A 16,959-nucleotide genomic window follows, 5' to 3' on the forward strand; every position below is an offset into this window, starting at 1 on the left:
CGCCCCTTTCTTAACACTCCCCAAACATGATCGGCCCCCGAAAAGGGGCCGCACCGAAGTTTCGTTCCCACCTCTTTCAACAACTTTCTTGTTAACAACCGTGAATAACTATGCTCGTTTTCTTGTGGTTGAGTCAGCTGACTCAGCAAGACCTGTCGCTTCCATGTCCGTATTCTTGATCTCTAAATTTCTGCAAAGCACCATAGGTGGCAAATATCAAGCTAAAAACCTCGGGACCGGAGAAATCCTTGTAGAACTCAATGCTGAACAACAAGCCCGCACTCTTCTTGCACAAACCCGCATCCATGATCTGGACATCAGGGTCAAGCCGCACAGGAGCCTAAACAGCTCCCAGGGTGGGATTTCTGAGACAGATCTCCTGACGGAAACAGATGCTGACCTTCTCGAGGGTTTAAATGATCAGGGCGTCACAGCTGTGCGGCGCATCACGATGCCCAGGGACGACAAGATAATCCCCACCAAACACATTATCCTGACCTTTTACCGCTCGGCACTTCCACAATATATAAATGCAGGCTTCATTCTATGCTTCATTCGTCCTTACATTCCGAACCCGCGCCGCTGCTTCAAGTGCCAGCGGTTCGGGCACGGTACAAACTCTCGCCGGGGCCGAACGACTTGTGCAAAATGCGCCGCGTACGATCACCCCACCGACAACTGCCCATCCGACACCCTCACGTCTGTGAACTGCGGGGGGCCGCATGCAGCGTACTCCCGCAAATGTGAAAAATTTCAAACCGAGAAAGAGATCATCAACATCGAGATAACTGAGAACATCACTTTCCCAGAGGCGCGGAAGAGGTTCGCCTCTTTCCCCCTGGGGAGGTACGCCGACGCGGCTCGCCGGGGGGGTGGAGCGGCGTCTTAGGTCTACAGGGACCCAGTTCAGCGAGTCTGACCTGGTCCCTCCGCCGCCCCCCCTGGGGTGCCTAAGCAGCCCAATCCGTCGCCACGCCGCTTGCTGAGGCAGCAGCGGTTGTGGTGACAACCTCTTCTGTAGGGACCGGTGCCGCTCCCGCCTCTGCCTCCCCGTCCTCCAGTGCGTTGGAGGGTGCCGACCGGATGGACACCGGGGGCCCCGCATCGGCTCCCACCGCCACCGCACCTCCCGTGCCACTTCTGGTGCCCCGGACGCCCTCGGCGGTGGCGGCTCAAACGCAGGGCTCCCGAAAGGGGGCCAAGTCCGGGGTGCCTGGTCCGCCGGGCACCCTTCTGGCATCCGACGAGGAGATGGATGTCGCGCCGTTCCTGCCTGCAACGCAGCGCAAGGAGCGGCCTCCGATGTCCAAGCTGACAGAAAGGCCTAAAAATCCTAGAATAACAGCCCCGAAAGACCACACATGAACAAACAGACAGACACTCCAGTTATTCTAAATTTAAATAATGGGAAACGAAAACACCATCCAATGGAACTGCAGAGGCGTCCTTAAAAATCTTGACGATGTGCATGAGATTCTGCATGCCAATCAGCCAAGTATCATGTGTCTCCAGGAAACCCACCTCAATTCTAAACAAACAAATTTCTTAAATAGGTACATGGTATTCAGAAAGGACAGGGTTGGCTGCACACACTCTTCAGGAGGTGTGGCAATTGTCGCCCGGAAATCCTTAGCCTGCCACCTCTACCTCTGAATACTGTCCTAGAGGCTGTAGCAATCCGTACGATATTTAATAGGTTGATAACGGTATGCTCCATTTACATTCCTCCTGATCATGCACTTTCGAGCTCTGATTTCGAGGCGCTCGTCGACCAGCTGCCCGAACCATACATCCTAACAGGCGACCTTAATGCACACAATGCTCTTTGGGGCTCCTCTAGAACGGATGCCCGAGGTCGCCTGATAGAGAAGTTTCTTACATCCTCCAGAGCATGCCTTTTCAACAAAAAACTGCCTACATACCATAACTTAGGACGCAATACATACTCGCATCTTGACATGGCTATTGGGTCCGCAATTCTCTTTCCATGTCTTGAGTGGGGCGTGGGCAAGGACCCATATGGTAGTGACCATAACCCCACCTCATTAACGTATATAGGTATAGGCCCGAGCAGTCCATCTTCCTATAAAAAGTTTAATGAATCAAGCAAACTGGAGCACATTCACAGAAACATCTAAACTACACCACACATCCATACAACACCTACACGTGGAGGAAGCCGCCCAAATCGTCACGGCGCACATCCTCGACGCCGCCGAGAAGTCCATTCCCCAGGCCTCCAGTGGGTCCTGCACCCCAAGGAGGCCTTGGTGGAACGAGGACTGCCGGCGGGCGCGAGAGGCCCAGAACAAGGCGTGGGGTGTCCTTCGCCGGTACCCCACGTCAGATAACCTCATTTCTTTTAAACGGGCAAAGGCTTTTGGGAAGCGAGTGTGTCGTGAGGCGAAAAGGGAGAGTTGGCGCACCTTCTTCACTTCCATCAACTCATACACTGACACACATAAAGTCTGGACACGAATACGAAAACTAAAAGGACAACAGACACACAGCCTGCCCCTGGTGAGCACAACAGGGGACACACTCGAAGACCAGGTCAACACGCTTGCACAACACTTCGAATACGTGTCCAACTCAGCACACTACACCAACACTTTCATTAAACGCAAAGCATCATGTGAGAAGAAGTCCTTGCCAGACAGTAATAAGTTGAACTCATCTTATAACACCCCCTTTTCACTTCATGAGGTGAAGGTCGCACTCGCTACTTGTAAACCTTCAGCTCCAGGTGCAGACAGGATTTCACACACAATGATACAACACTTACATGCGGACACACTTGAAACACTTCTTCACCTCTACAATAAAATATTTCTTTCGGGGCACATTCCACGCTCTTGGAGGGAGGCCATAGTAGTGGCTTTCCTAAAGGAATGAAAGGACCCTTCCTCTCCCGCCAGTTATCGTCCTATTGCCTTGACAAGCTGCCTGTGTAAGCTCTTCGAGAAGATAATAAACAGGAGACTCGTGTACTTCTTAGAGTACAACGGAATTCTCCAGAGCTGCCAGGCAGGCTTCAGGGTGGGGCGATCTACGAACGATCAACTCGTTGCGTTAGAGTCATATATTAAAGATGCTTTCATCCACAAGCAGTACTGTATAACAGTATTATTTGATCTTGAAAAGGCGTACGACACTGCTTGGCGGTATGGCATCCTCAGCGATTTGAAGTCTTTTTGCATGTCGGGTAGCATGATGAACACGCTTGCCAGTTACCTGTCTGAAAGAACGTTTCGCGTGCGAGTTGGAGCTGCACTTTCTAGGGTTCATGTGCTGGAAAACGGCGTGCCGCAAGGTGAAGTTTTAAGTTGCACTTTGTTTATTGTTAAAAGGAATTCTCTTTGGAAGGCATTGCCACCATCGATTTCATGTTCAATTTATGTAGACGACGTACAATTATCTTTTAAATCTTCTAACTTGTCTGTCTGCGAGCGGCAAGTCCAGCTTGGTGTGAACAAGCTTGCCGACTGGGCAGATAGCAACGGTTTTAAATTTAATCCAGGGAAGTGCACTTGTGTTTTGTTTTCCAAGAGGCGTGGCATTCGGCCGGATCCAGAAATTCAACTCCACGGTGTCTCTATTCCTGTAAAAAAGGAACACAAGTTCTTAGGTATTATCTTTGAAGAAAAGCTGACAATTCATCCCACACATAAAACAACTAAAACATAAATGCTTAAAAACAATGAATATCCTGAAGGTTCTGTCGCACATCTCTTTTGGTGCTGACAAACAACTTCTCTTACGTGTTTTTACCAGCTTGATAGGTTCACGATTGGACTATGGTAGCGTTGTTTATGGGTCAGCAAGTAAAACATCACTCAAAATTCTGGACCCAGTGCTCCATCTCGGGCTCCGCATGGCATGTGGCCCCTTCCGCACTAGCCCGGTCGAAAGCCTCTATGTGGAGTGCAACAAATGGAACCTACAACGTCAGCGAGCATACACAGATCTCCTTTATGCTTTTAAAATTTCATCCATGCCTCACCATCCTTTTGAATCAGTTTTTCATGATACGTCCATGACTGAACTCCTTCTAAATCGACCATCGTTCTCTGCGTCCTTCTCTTACAGAGTTAAAAAGGAAGCGTCAGAGCTTGCGGTCTCTTTTTCAGATACTATTCAAGCCTCTCTAACAGATTTTATAGCACCATGGAATCTCCGCCCTGTATCATGCGACACATCTTTCGCACAGGTAGATAAAAACTGAGCTCCCGCATGTGCAATTCTGCAGCACTTCTTGTATTTGCAGCAGAAGTACCAATGTTCTGAATTTTATACGGACGCCTCTAAAACTTCCACCTCGGTGTCCTGCGCGGCGCATGTGCCCGGCCTTAGTGTCACGAGAACTCTTAACAGTAATACAAGTATCTTTACGGCAGAGGCTTATGGTGTACTTCTGGTTGTTAATCATATCCTTCAAAGCCACATCTCACAATCCGTTATATATACAGATTCTCTGTGTTGTGCGGGCGTTGTCGTCAACAAAGTCTTCAAAAAATCACGTTATATATTTAATAGTCAAGGGTATTATGTCTGTGTATGTACGCAAATTTGAACTGGTTCTTTGCTGGGTCCCTGGCCACTGTGGTATAGCCGGGAACGAAGACGCGGACCGAATGGCTGCTGCTGCTACACTCTCGAATACAGTAAACATAACCACATTACCCTACACCGACGTGAAACCACACATCAGACAACAACTTCGCAAAACATGGCAAACACACTGGAGTGAACAAACAGACAAGTTACACGTAATAAACCTCACTTGGGACCATACACCACTGACACACGCAATAGATACTCTGAAGTCGCCTTGGCCATATTACGGATAGGGCACACCCATGCAACGCACTCGTATCTGCTGACGGGATCTTCGAGACCCCAGTGCAGCAGATGCGGAGAAGCCCTATCCGTGGTGCACATACTAATCACATGCAAGGCACTCCACACAACACGACACAAACACTTCAGAGAACTCTACAGACAACAGATCCCCCTACATCCATCACTGTTTCTAGGTGACGATGCCAGTGTTTCTGCGAAACGTGTGTTTGATTATTTTTCAGACATTAAGTTTTTAAACCTCATTTCCTATCACGCATAATCAAATCTGGCCCTATACACCAGCCATCACCATTATCTCTAACTGATTTTACTATGTTCGGTTGACACGTTTTTTTTTACCTACCTTTTTGTGGTAACCACTTCACTTCATTAAATAAACTTTTCTCTGGCTCTCTTTGCCCTTAGTCGGCCTTGCGCCATAAAAACCCAACCATCATCATCACCAATACGAAAACTAAAAGGACAACGGACACAGCCTGCCCCTGGTTAGTACAACAGGGGACACACTGGAAGACCAGGCTAACACGCTTGCACAACACTTCGAACACGTGTCCAGTTCAGCACACTACACAAACACTTTCATGAAACACAAAACATCTGCGTAGAAGAAGTCACTGCGTGATAGCAACAAGTCGCACACTTCTTACAATTCCCCTTTTTAATTTATGAGCTGAAGGCTGCTTTGACAACATGTAAACCTTCAGCTCCAGGTGCAGATAAGATTACTTACACAATGATACAATTCTTACACTCAGACACCCTTGTAACACTCCTACACCTATACAACAAAATATGGCTTTCGGGGCACATTCCACGCTCTTGGAGGGATGCCATAGTAGTAGCTCTCCTAAACGAAGGGAAGGACCCTTCCTCTCCTTCCAGTTATCGTCCCATTGCCCTGACAAGCTGCCTGTGTAAGCTCTTTGAGAAGATGATAAACTGGAGACTCGGGTACTTCTTAGAGTACAATGGTCTTCTCGAGAGCTGCCAGGCAGGCTTCAGGGCGGGGCGATCTACCAACGATCAACTCGTTGCATTAGAGGCGTATATAAAAGATGCTTTCCTTCATAAGCAGTACTGTATGACAGTATTATTTGATCTTGAAAAGGCGTACGACACTGCTTGGCGGTATGGCATCCTCAGCGATTTGAAGTCTTTTTGCATGTCGGGTAGCATGATGAACACGCTTGCCAGTTACCTGTCTGAAAGAGCGTTTCGCGTCCGAGTTGGAGCTGCACTTTCTAGGGTTCATGTGCAGGAACACGGCGTGCCGCAAGGTGGAGTTTTAAGTTGCACTTGTTTATTGTGAAAATGAATTCCCTTAGGAAGGCATTGCCACCGTCGATTTCCTGTTCAATCTATGTAGACGACGTTCAACTCTCCTTTAAATCCTGTAACTTGTCTGTCTGTGAGCGCCAGGTCCAGCTTGGTGTTAACAAGCTAGCTGGCTGGGCAGATAGCAAGGGTTTTAAATTTAATCCCGGAAAGTGCACTTGTGTTTTGTTTTCCAAGAGGCGTGGCATCCGGCCGGATCCAGACATTCAACTCAATGGTGTCTCGATTCCCGTAAAAAAGGAACACAAGTTCTTAGGTATTATCTTGGACGAAAAGCTGACATTCATCCCACACATAAAACAACTAACGCATAAATGCTTAAAAACAATGAATATACTGAAGGTTCTGTCGCACATCTCTTTTGGTGCTGACAATCAACTTCTCTTACGTGTTTTTACCAGCTTGATAGGTTCACGATTGGACTATGGTAGCGTTGTTTGTGGGTCAGCAAGTAAAACATCCCTCAAAATGCTGAACCCAGTGCTCCATTTCGGGCTCCGCCTGGCGTGTGGCGCCTTCCGCACTAGCCCGGTCGAAAGCCTCTATGTGGAGTGCAACAAATGGAACCTACAACGTTAGCGAGCACACATAGATCTCCTTTATGCTTTTAAAATTTCATCCATGCCTCACCATCCTTTTAAATCAGTTTTTCATGATACGTCCATGACTGAACTCTTTTTAAATCGACCATCGTTCTCTGCGCCCTTCTCTTATAGAGTTAGAGAGGAAGCGTCAGAGCTTGCTGTCTCCTTTTTAGATACAATCCAAAGTTCTCTAACAGATTTTATAGCACCATAGCATCTCCGCCCTGTATTATGCGACACATCTTTCACACATGTAGATAAAAACCGAACTCCCACATGTGCAATCCTGCAGCATTTCTTGTATTTGCAGCAGAAGTATGGGTGTTCTGAATTTCATACGGATACTTTTAGAACTGCCACCTCTGTGTCCTGCGCGGTGCATGGGCCCGGCCTTAGTGTCACTAGAACTCTTAATAGTAATGCCAGTATCTTTACGGCAGAGGCTTACGGTTTACTTCTTGTTGTCAATCATATCCTTCAAAGTCACATCCCACAATCCATTATATATACAGATTCTCTCTGTGTTGTGCGGGCGTTGTCGTCAACAAAGTCTTCAAAAAATCACGTTGTAAATTTAATAGTCAAGGGTAATATGTCTGTGTATGTCCACAAATTTGAACTAGTCCTTTGCTGGGTCCCTGGCCACTGTGGTATAGCCGGGAACGAAGCAGCGGACCGAATGGCTGCTGCTGCTGCTACACTCTCGAATACAGTATACATAACCACATTACCCTACACCGACGTGAAACCACACATCAGACAACAACTTCGCAAAACATGGCAAACACACTGGAGTGAACAAACAGACAACAAGTTACACGTAATAAAACCTCACTTGGGAGCATACACCACCGACACACGCAATAGATACTCTGAAGTCGCCTTGGCCAGATTACGGATAGGGCACACACACGCAACGCACTCGCACCTGCTCACTGGATCTCCAAGACCTCTGTGCAGCAGGTGCGGAGAGGCCCTATCCGTGATCCACATCCTCATACAATGTAAGGCACTCGACATTACACGACGCACACACTTCCCACAACTACACACACGACATATTCCACCACACCGGTCATACTTCTTAGGAGACGATGCCCTGTTTTCTGTTCAGCGCACCTTTCAGTTCCTATCAGTTCACTTTTTACAACTCATCTCATACCACCCATAGTTTTACCCCTGGTCCTATACACCAGCCACCTTATTATTTTTTTTAACCACTCTTGTTCTTCACCCTGGCCCTTTACACCAGCCGTGCTCATAGTTTTTATCTGATTTTTTTTCGTGTTCTCTCCTCATCAAATAACTTTGTGTTTGGCGCTCTTTGCCCATGTCGGCCTTGCGCCAATAAAATCAAACCATCATCAATGGATGGATGGATGAATGGAGATTGATTGATTGATTTATTGAGTGATTGATTGATTCATTGATTGATTGATTGATTGATTGATTGGTTGATTGATTGATTGATTGATTGATTGATTGATTGATTGATTGATTGATCGATTGATCGATGGATGGATGGATGGATGGATGGATGGATGGATGGATGGATGGATGGATGGATGGATGGATGGATGGATGGATGGATGGATGGATGGATGGATGGATGGATGGATGGATTAAAAATTTTAATGCAAGTAATTGGATTAAAACCGCACGAACAACTGCGAGGCCTGGAACCGTCCATACACGCTTTAGCAAGGTTTAAGAGAGATAGAAGCTGCAGCTGTCTTCAAAAAGGCCCATTCTTTCTTCACGACGATATTCTAGAATCAGTAAGAAAAAGCTGCCAACAACAGTATTTGCAAGTTTATTTTAGCGTCACAGCGCTGCCGGCATGAAGCACTTCATATTTTCTGCATTTTGGGAGCAACAGAATCTTTGTAAAGGTGCTGTTTTGCGATAGTAGGATTGTGCCTTTTATTTAGAGAAAATTACTTGCAAAATACATCGTAAACATCGGCTGATTTCCTTAGCTGATGTGCATGCGGCAAAAAAGAGCGAATCTACATTATAAAGTGCTGTAATAAATAAAGGGTGTGCGAAAGAATTTAATTAGTTGGCTGCGTAATAAATGTTTCCTGAACAAGGTATAAACAGAAATATTGAAATGCTCAATTTATTCAAACAACTGGCGCCAATAAAAATGGCATGAATGTAAATGTGCAAGCACGGCAGAAAATATTGGGCTCCATAACCCAAGTTACGCGGAAATATAGAATGACTGTTTAAAACAAGTAAGCACAAAATAATCGTTTCCCGGAACGCTTGCGCACCGAAACGTGCATGCGGCGAAACGTCCGTGCACCGAAATGTCCTAGACCCGAGAGGAGAGGGAAGAGGGGGGGGAGGGACCACCATCGTGCTTGAACCCTCGCAGCTAAGGTAAGAAGGAATAAAGCCCCAGTGCTGCTTCGCGAAAGCGGCAGACCCAATCTTCTTGAAAAGATCATTTAACCTTACTTTACTCTAATTAAAAAAATTATAATCACTGAAAAGAAAATGATGCGCCATAATATCGCCCCGGGAGAATGGGTCGGGAAAACTGGCAACTGGGCAAATGGAACGCGGGGATACTGAGCGCGGGACAAATGAGACACGGGGCTAACGTCGCGGGGTTTTCGCGGCGTGGATTCTGAGCGCGGGCAATCGTGATACACCCCCTAAGAACATGCTGCTCATTAGTACAATAAATGCCTCTCTTTCTCTCTTTCTCTCTAAATTGGCTTTGGGACCATTTTTTTTTCCGGAACTCAATTTTCCAGGGCCAATTTTTCCCGGACCATTTTTTCCGGGACCATTTTTTCCTACGCCCGTAGCACGGCCCGTCAGTTAATGTCATTTGGCATCTTAAGGTCTTCAGCATTTAATGCCATTTTTTGTGTACGTCTGGCATGGATATTATAACCACCTCGCGGATGCACTATCTGGCAGGCTCTGTGAGGAAAAAAAAAACATTCGGGCAAAGCCACAAGAAATCGTTTACTGCAACAGGGTTTTCAAAAGGCGCACGAAAATAGAAACGTGTCATACATTTGCTACATGTAAGCCACCGCAGATTAGGTTCAGTTTTTTTTTTTTTTTTTTTTATTGCGGAAGTTTGCTAATCAGCATAAGGGGAAACTAAATGTATAGATACACGCCGGATTCCCGAAGGAACCGGAGCAGGGGACCATGATGTGGTCCTTGTATCCACGCCATGAAGTCTGGCGGACGTCCGGGGCGCGGGCCGCAGGTGGCCCGCGGTTCAGTTTTTGAATACTGCTTATTTTGTTAGGCATCACACGCAGTGCATTCCATGGCAAATACAATACAATTACATGACCTACATGTGTTTCTGGTGGGAAGATGGTAGGCCGATTCACACTTGCGACTGGAGCGGTAGAAGCGACGAGATTTCTGCCGCTTTCCTTGTTCGTTTGGTCTCGACCAATTTTTGTCGCCGCGGACAGCAATCGCGTCGCTTCTATCACTCCAGTCGCAAGTGCGAACGGGCCTTCACACTTGCGCTGCGTAGCCACACCCCATCGCAATCTAAACCCATTTTTTTGTGATTCACGCCGCCGTTAAAGCGTGCCTTGCCCATGTCAACACAACATTTCAATCTGCTATCAGGAATTTCACTGTAGGCACGCACTTAAGCGTATTATGTGTGGAATGTTGGAAGCGGTCTTGAAATGTTATTAGTATGTACGCCTTGCTGCTAAGGTTGAGGCTCTGAACAGGGTGGACAAAGGGCGATCGTCATTTCCTCAGGGACGGTCGTCATTTCAGTGCACAGACGCAACAATAGAGAGTTTTAGCAGTACGTATGCTCCGTTCGTTACGTTCGTTACGTTGCTACCGGGTTTACCGGGACCCGACTGCGCATGCGCCATTTGTTCCGTACGCGGCCGGCGTCTATCCCGGCGCTCTGCTTCCGTGTTACCGGTGTTACCGTATCCGGAGCCCGCAACCGGCTTGCTCGGGTGTTGAGAACTCTAGGCTTAGCGTCCTGGCGATCGCCGCTATCTGTGCAACTGCGAATGACACTCCGTAACACAACGTTTCACCTCACTATCATCCCCTTTCTCGCATGTGAAACTTTATTTGAGCTACAACTGCCGTGAGCGACCGGTGACCGAGACATCTGCGTAGCCTGTTTCGATGCTTCCGAGGCAGGTATCGCCATCTCTCGGCCACTCGCCGCACCGCGCGCCGCGGCATCCATGGCCGGTCAGCATATGCTTGCATCGCGGCAGATATATCTGATCGTCGCTTTTAAAATAAGCCCCGAGGACAATCCCTAGCACAATTTTTCACCACACTAACACCTACTTTCTCGCAGGTGGAACTTCGTTTTAGTGATCAGATTGATTTGGAAGAACAGCGACAAGCGGTTGCTACCGTGGTCTGCGCCGGTTCGAGCCGCTGAGTGTGCCGAGCTGGCAGGCGCGACCGGCGTGTGCGCGGACTGTTTCCGATGCAGAAAACGCTTCACGATTGCCTGCTTTATCCATTTCTTGCGTACAAACCCGCGGAATCTACAAATTCAGCTCAGCGATCGTCGTAGTTGACCATGGTGCAAAAACAGTGGGCGGAGCGGCGCCGACGAGGCATCGCACACCCGCATCGGGCCATGTGTCTCAAATTCACGCGTACGACTAGTCGTGGTGACAGTCGTAACGATCAGTCGCATACGAATCGCGTGTACCAATTGTACATGTGTCTAGCGCTTCAATCGGGCAAGGCCAAGGCCATTCCTCCACGTGAACGGCGCGCGACCATGTCGTCACCTGCGCTCGCTCTGGTGCCGTCGCCGCCACCGCAGCCCCTGCCTCACAATGCGTCCGGCCGAGCGCGATTTATTTTAGATTTGCAATGCTTTAGGGGAAACTGCGTTGTTTATTTACGTATTTTTAGCGTGCGGATTTTTGCAACTACTCGGCTAATCAGCCGTCACACGGAACGAACGGTACGACGCTACGGAGTGCTAAAACACGTTTTCCGTCTCACTCTACGGAAAGAACCCGGTACGTACGCGCGCATGCGCAGTCGGGTCCCGGTAAACCCGGTAGCAACGGAACGAACGTAACGAACGTACTGCTAAAACTCTCTAATACCTGCACACGCAACGCAGGAAAAATATGGAATACAATGCGATCGCTCCACGAACAAATCTGTCGTCAAAACTTGTTTTATCTCCCTTTTTTTCCTGAACACTGAGTTCATGGAATGAGGCACGTGGAGCGTGCACCTTTGCAAAAGCAAAACAACCGAGCCCAAAAAGTTCACGTAAAAGGAATGTTTAAAGTAAACAACAAGGCCAAAATAAAAATAAGTGAGCACTAATAACAGAAAGCACATGGATGCCTCACCTTTTTTACTGCGGGATGTGCAGTGTGCTGAAACTCAACACACCACACCATGATGACTAACCAGATTCTTCTTGCATGAAAGCGACGATTGCATCGGTCGAATTTTAAGGTATATGCACGTCTTTAACACATTTTCCCTTCAGTAGCTAACTTTTGCAACCTCAACACAAAGAAGCCCGCTTGAAGAGCTTTCCGCCATTACTTGGCCAAGCGCGGGCTAGGGGGCATTCTAGCGCTTTTGCAAAGGCTAGGGAAAAATTTCTGGGGATAAACAACAACTAAACAAACAAATCTAACGCCAAAAAAATAATGACGTGATACATAAATTTAATTACGTCACACACGTTGACCAATCAGCGTTTCCAGCCATTTCTCCCCCTATTCGCCCCGCCCTATTCGCCCCGAGCGCGAACACAGTCGGCCCCTAGCGGCGGCGGGACGCACCCCTCCTAGTGTAGATGGCGCTCTCGCGTCGTCTGCTTTTTCACGTTGCGTGCGGCGCAAGACGCGTGCTGCACACGACAAAACAACCAATATGTGTGCTCGTTTGGCAGTAAGCAATGACATAGTTACCTGTGCTTCCGCATTTCCTCTAGAAACGCAATAATCAGCGGCCGTTGCGGGTTAATGCGCTGGTTTAATTTCACGAAACATCTTCGCCCTGGTCACCGCTTGAGTGTGAAACTTGTTATAAACATTGCTTCCACACATTGCACTTTTCTTAATGTTGAGTGCAGTCGTCTGACGTTTCGGGAACGTCGAAGGGTGCTTTTTGAAGGTGGCGTGGTGATTATTTAAAGGATAAAAGTTTAGTACGCGGAACGGGTAAGCAGCAACAAGACTTGTGCATACGCGTGCAAATTCCACACCTTTGTAAAATTGCGCTGTGTCCTTATAGAAAGACGAAACAAACAAAAAAATCGCGCCAATCCACCCCGTGAATCTGGTTGGAAAGCAAAGCTGTAAACGGCACCCATAACGATTACCCATGCTACGTCACTTGACTTCACTCACATCGCTTTACAAATAGCAAAACCATAGAAAAGTGAAATGCACTTAACCACACCATTCATTACTTCAAAGAGATATTCTTGTTAAGGTTAAATCAATGCATGAAGCAGGAACAGTGTTTGGTTGAGTTTTATTGGTGTAGCCCAAGAATGAAAACTTTTTCTTATAAAATTCAAATAAGCTCCAACCCGGTGTTAGACGATCTGTCTTCTCCGTCTCTGCGCCGCGGACAGAGGCGACAAGATTTGCGGCAGAGAAGGAGGAGGACGAAGGAATATTTTTTTTTTTCCGATTTCTGAACGGCCCAGAGTGCAGCTCTGGGGAGTGATTCCTTCTTCTGTAGGGCCCATAGGCAGTCCGCGCGGCCTGTATTCTGTCCACCCGCTGAAGCTGGGTAGGTAGAGAGGGCCTGGAAAGCAGCATCTCCCATTGCTCTTGTTGGGTAGTTGACGGAAAGAGAGGAGGGTGCTCAGGGCTAAAGTCGCACACCCCGATTACGGGGCGGAGTGTTTCTACTTCTGAGCAAAAGTTACATTTAGCGTCGTAGCGATTCGGATACATTAAGTAAAGACGCGTAGGCTGTGGGAAGAAGGCCGGATTGTACGAGCCGTAGAATAGTTTGTTGTTCTCTGGAAAGGTCAGGGTAAGGGGAAGGTACGGTCTGTCTCAGAAGGCGATAATGCTGGGTTATCTCCCTGAACATGACAAGCGGGTGACTGTCCTCGTGCAGCTCCATAGCACGGGAGGTAAAAGCGCAGGCTTGTTGGGTGGGTGTATTTGTTGCCCTAGATTGAAGCGTAGGGGGTGTCCAGATGAGCTGAATGGAACCGTTTGGGGAGTGGCTTTTAGCACGCGAAGTGCAGGTCAGGACACCCAACCCTACTGGTAATTCAGTAGGCTTGCTGGGAATCGGTGACTACCCTCCGGACCCTTGGTTGAGCGCGAGCCAAGGTGATGGCTGCCTCTTCTGCTGCCGTCATTTCTTGGGTCATAAGCGAGGTACAAGCAAGGAGGTTGGTTTTGGAGGTAGCCACGATGATGGCGTATTGCTGCCCTCCATGTTTGGAGGCGTCTGTGTAGATAACTGCATGATCCCCACCGAGGGTGGTGTTTAGCGCTTGAGCCCGTGCTTTTCGGTGACCCTGGTCATGTGAGGGGTTCACATTTCTAAGCAAAGGGAGCATCTTTAGTTTTAGTCGCCAAGAGTCTGGGAGTACGTCAAGCGGAGTGAAATTCTGGGCTGCCCAGCCAATCTGGTGAACCATGCGGTTACGCATCGCAGTTCTGAGTCGGACCTTCTGGTTAGAAAGATGGCCTTCTATCAGCTCTTCCACCATGTTGTGGAGCCGCGTGCTAAGCAGCCTTTGTGTTGACGCACTCATGAGGAGACCAATGGCCTGCTCGACCGCCTTTCTAATCATTATATAAAGCATCTCTATGTCTTCCTTGTCGACAAGAAGACAGGGGTGGACGTAAGTAACTCTCGAGATGACAAAAGCTTCAAATAATCGAAAGGTACCGGATTTCCTTAGGCCTCGCTTCTTGGTGGCAACTTGCCTGATCATGTGTATGATTTGATTAATGCTATTTTTGAGGCGCTGCAAGGAGACGTCACTCTTGGTGTTAGCCTCGCGATGTAGGCCCAAAATCTTGATGCTGGGGCTTGGAGTGATGGCCTGGCCATCAAGGAGTATTTGAATGTATTCTTTGGTTTGACGTGAGGGCGGACGACAAGGAGCTGTGATTGTTTACGTGAACACTGGAGGCCACAGGCGTTAGCACATTGGCGTACTAGAAGTGAGATGCCGTGCATTGGTGTGAGCTTCCTTTAATTTTTGTAACTGTTAGCACATGAGCAAGGTGCGCACAGGGCCGCTAGACGGGCGTGAGTGGTCGCGTGAGAATTTTACGTGGCATTCAGCGAGAAGGCAGGGGGTAAACCCGTAGATGTGCTTGTGTAGTACACCACCTGTCTTCCCAGTCATCGCGTGGGCTCGTAGCTAAATCGGTAAGACAACGGGCTTTCGCTTTGTTAGTCTATTAGTTCCAGGTTCGATTCGCGGCGGTGCCAGTAAATTCTTTTATTTATTCGCTGGAGTTTTCTGGTGACACCAACGGTCGCGAAAGAACTCTTGGGGGGTAGAGGTAAAAAGCTTTGCTTTAAAACATTTACCTGCACACGACCCGTGCGCTATTGCCCATAAATTACCGGACACGTATTTTACACCCGCAAGCGCCTGTGTGATCGTGTCCGGTACCTTTCCTAAAATTAATACCATTTTCAGACAGTCGTTGTTCATACTGAGGAGGAGGAATAAACATTTATTCAACTGTATCGAGTTGCTAATTTTACGTATTATTTAAAATGCGTTTCTATGGATGCGCAAGAGTATTTAGGGTGAATTTTTCGGTAAAATTAAGTAGTTGTGAGTTTGCGTCTGTCATGTGGCATTTCGTGTGTCATTTTCATAATATAATTTTCAAATCCGACATAAATCACCTTGTCCAGAAACGTGTCTCACTCAGCCTAACCAAACGCCTAATATGGTCACGTCTTAACCTCTTAAGGTGGACGTAAGTTTAAAGAAACAGGAGAAAACGCGTCATATAATGAGCGTTGTTGCCCACATGTGTGAGGGGTGTGTGCCATGACTCGCTGTTCTTTTTTAATTTTTTCCCACAATGCTTGCTTTCAATACAATTTTGAGAAAGGCTAGCCACAATTCCTGGACAATCCCGGACCAAAGGGGGGTTAATCAGTTTTAAAAATTCGTGCTGCTTTTTCACCGCTACAGAACACGTCGCCTAGTGTAGTTTCGATTGTAAGTAATACTGATAACTATACTTTGGCTTTTCGCGTTACATGCGTTCTCTTCTCGCTGCTCTTGCAACGTTGGCCGGACCCCCCCCCCCTCTTCACGGAAAAAAACTAAATGCACAGAATTACAGAATTTCATTTTTTAACCAATCCTAAAGAATTAAATGCCAAGACAAAAGCGATATTCAGTTTACAAAACTAAGTAGTTACCGGGAACCCGTTGCGCTGAATCGCAACGAGAAATAAAAAGGAACTGTTTTACTACATCTGCAACAGCGCAACTACATTTATTGCCATCTTTAGGGTTCGTAAGCGACCTTATACGCAAGATTGCAAACACATCTCGCTGTTGCAGGCACCTGTTAGATTTTAAAAGGTACGCAAATGGTCAACAGAGCAGCCGTAACAGAAAATTTGTGCTCACTGTGAGGTCCCAGAAGCTTGGTTTGCACATTGTAAACCTGCTTGTCACTTTGCGAAAACCTAGCTAAACATTAGATGTTGATTGTACTGCGTGCGTGGACGATTCAATTCGCAAGTTCACTTGCGAAGAAAGCCGTAAATAAGTGATCCTAAACCGTTATTCATCAAACCTTCCTTCAGAGTCGTTAAAATTTCATTTAAAAGACCCGTTAGAACGGTTACATTTATATCTCTGCGCTGATCAAAATTCAGTACTTTTATGTTGCCTTTCGAAGACACAAAAAATATCGTAAGCTCTTAGAAAGAATGTCGGGGCAGGTAGATGGTGTTACCATTTCAGGGCATCCCACAAATGCAAGAATGCGTCATGCTAGCCAGTGAAAGCGAGTGAGATTGTTGTTGTAAACTGAATTTCAGAGATCGAGGCGTCCTGATTTGTTTCTATTTTTGCTTTCATTGAAGGCGCAAAGCCACAGTCTGGTAAGATCGAGCTTGCTACGAGCCACAGCGTACAAGTTCATTGTCACAATTACGGCCATTCTGAGATTCCCAATGAGTCGTCGCT

This window comes from Haemaphysalis longicornis, unplaced genomic scaffold (genome assembly GCF_048455015.1).
Source record: "Haemaphysalis longicornis isolate Haplotype H1 unplaced genomic scaffold, Haemaphysalis longicornis Haplotype H1 scaffold_1, whole genome shotgun sequence".
Classification (NCBI taxonomy): Eukaryota; Metazoa; Arthropoda; class Arachnida; order Ixodida; family Ixodidae; genus Haemaphysalis; species Haemaphysalis longicornis.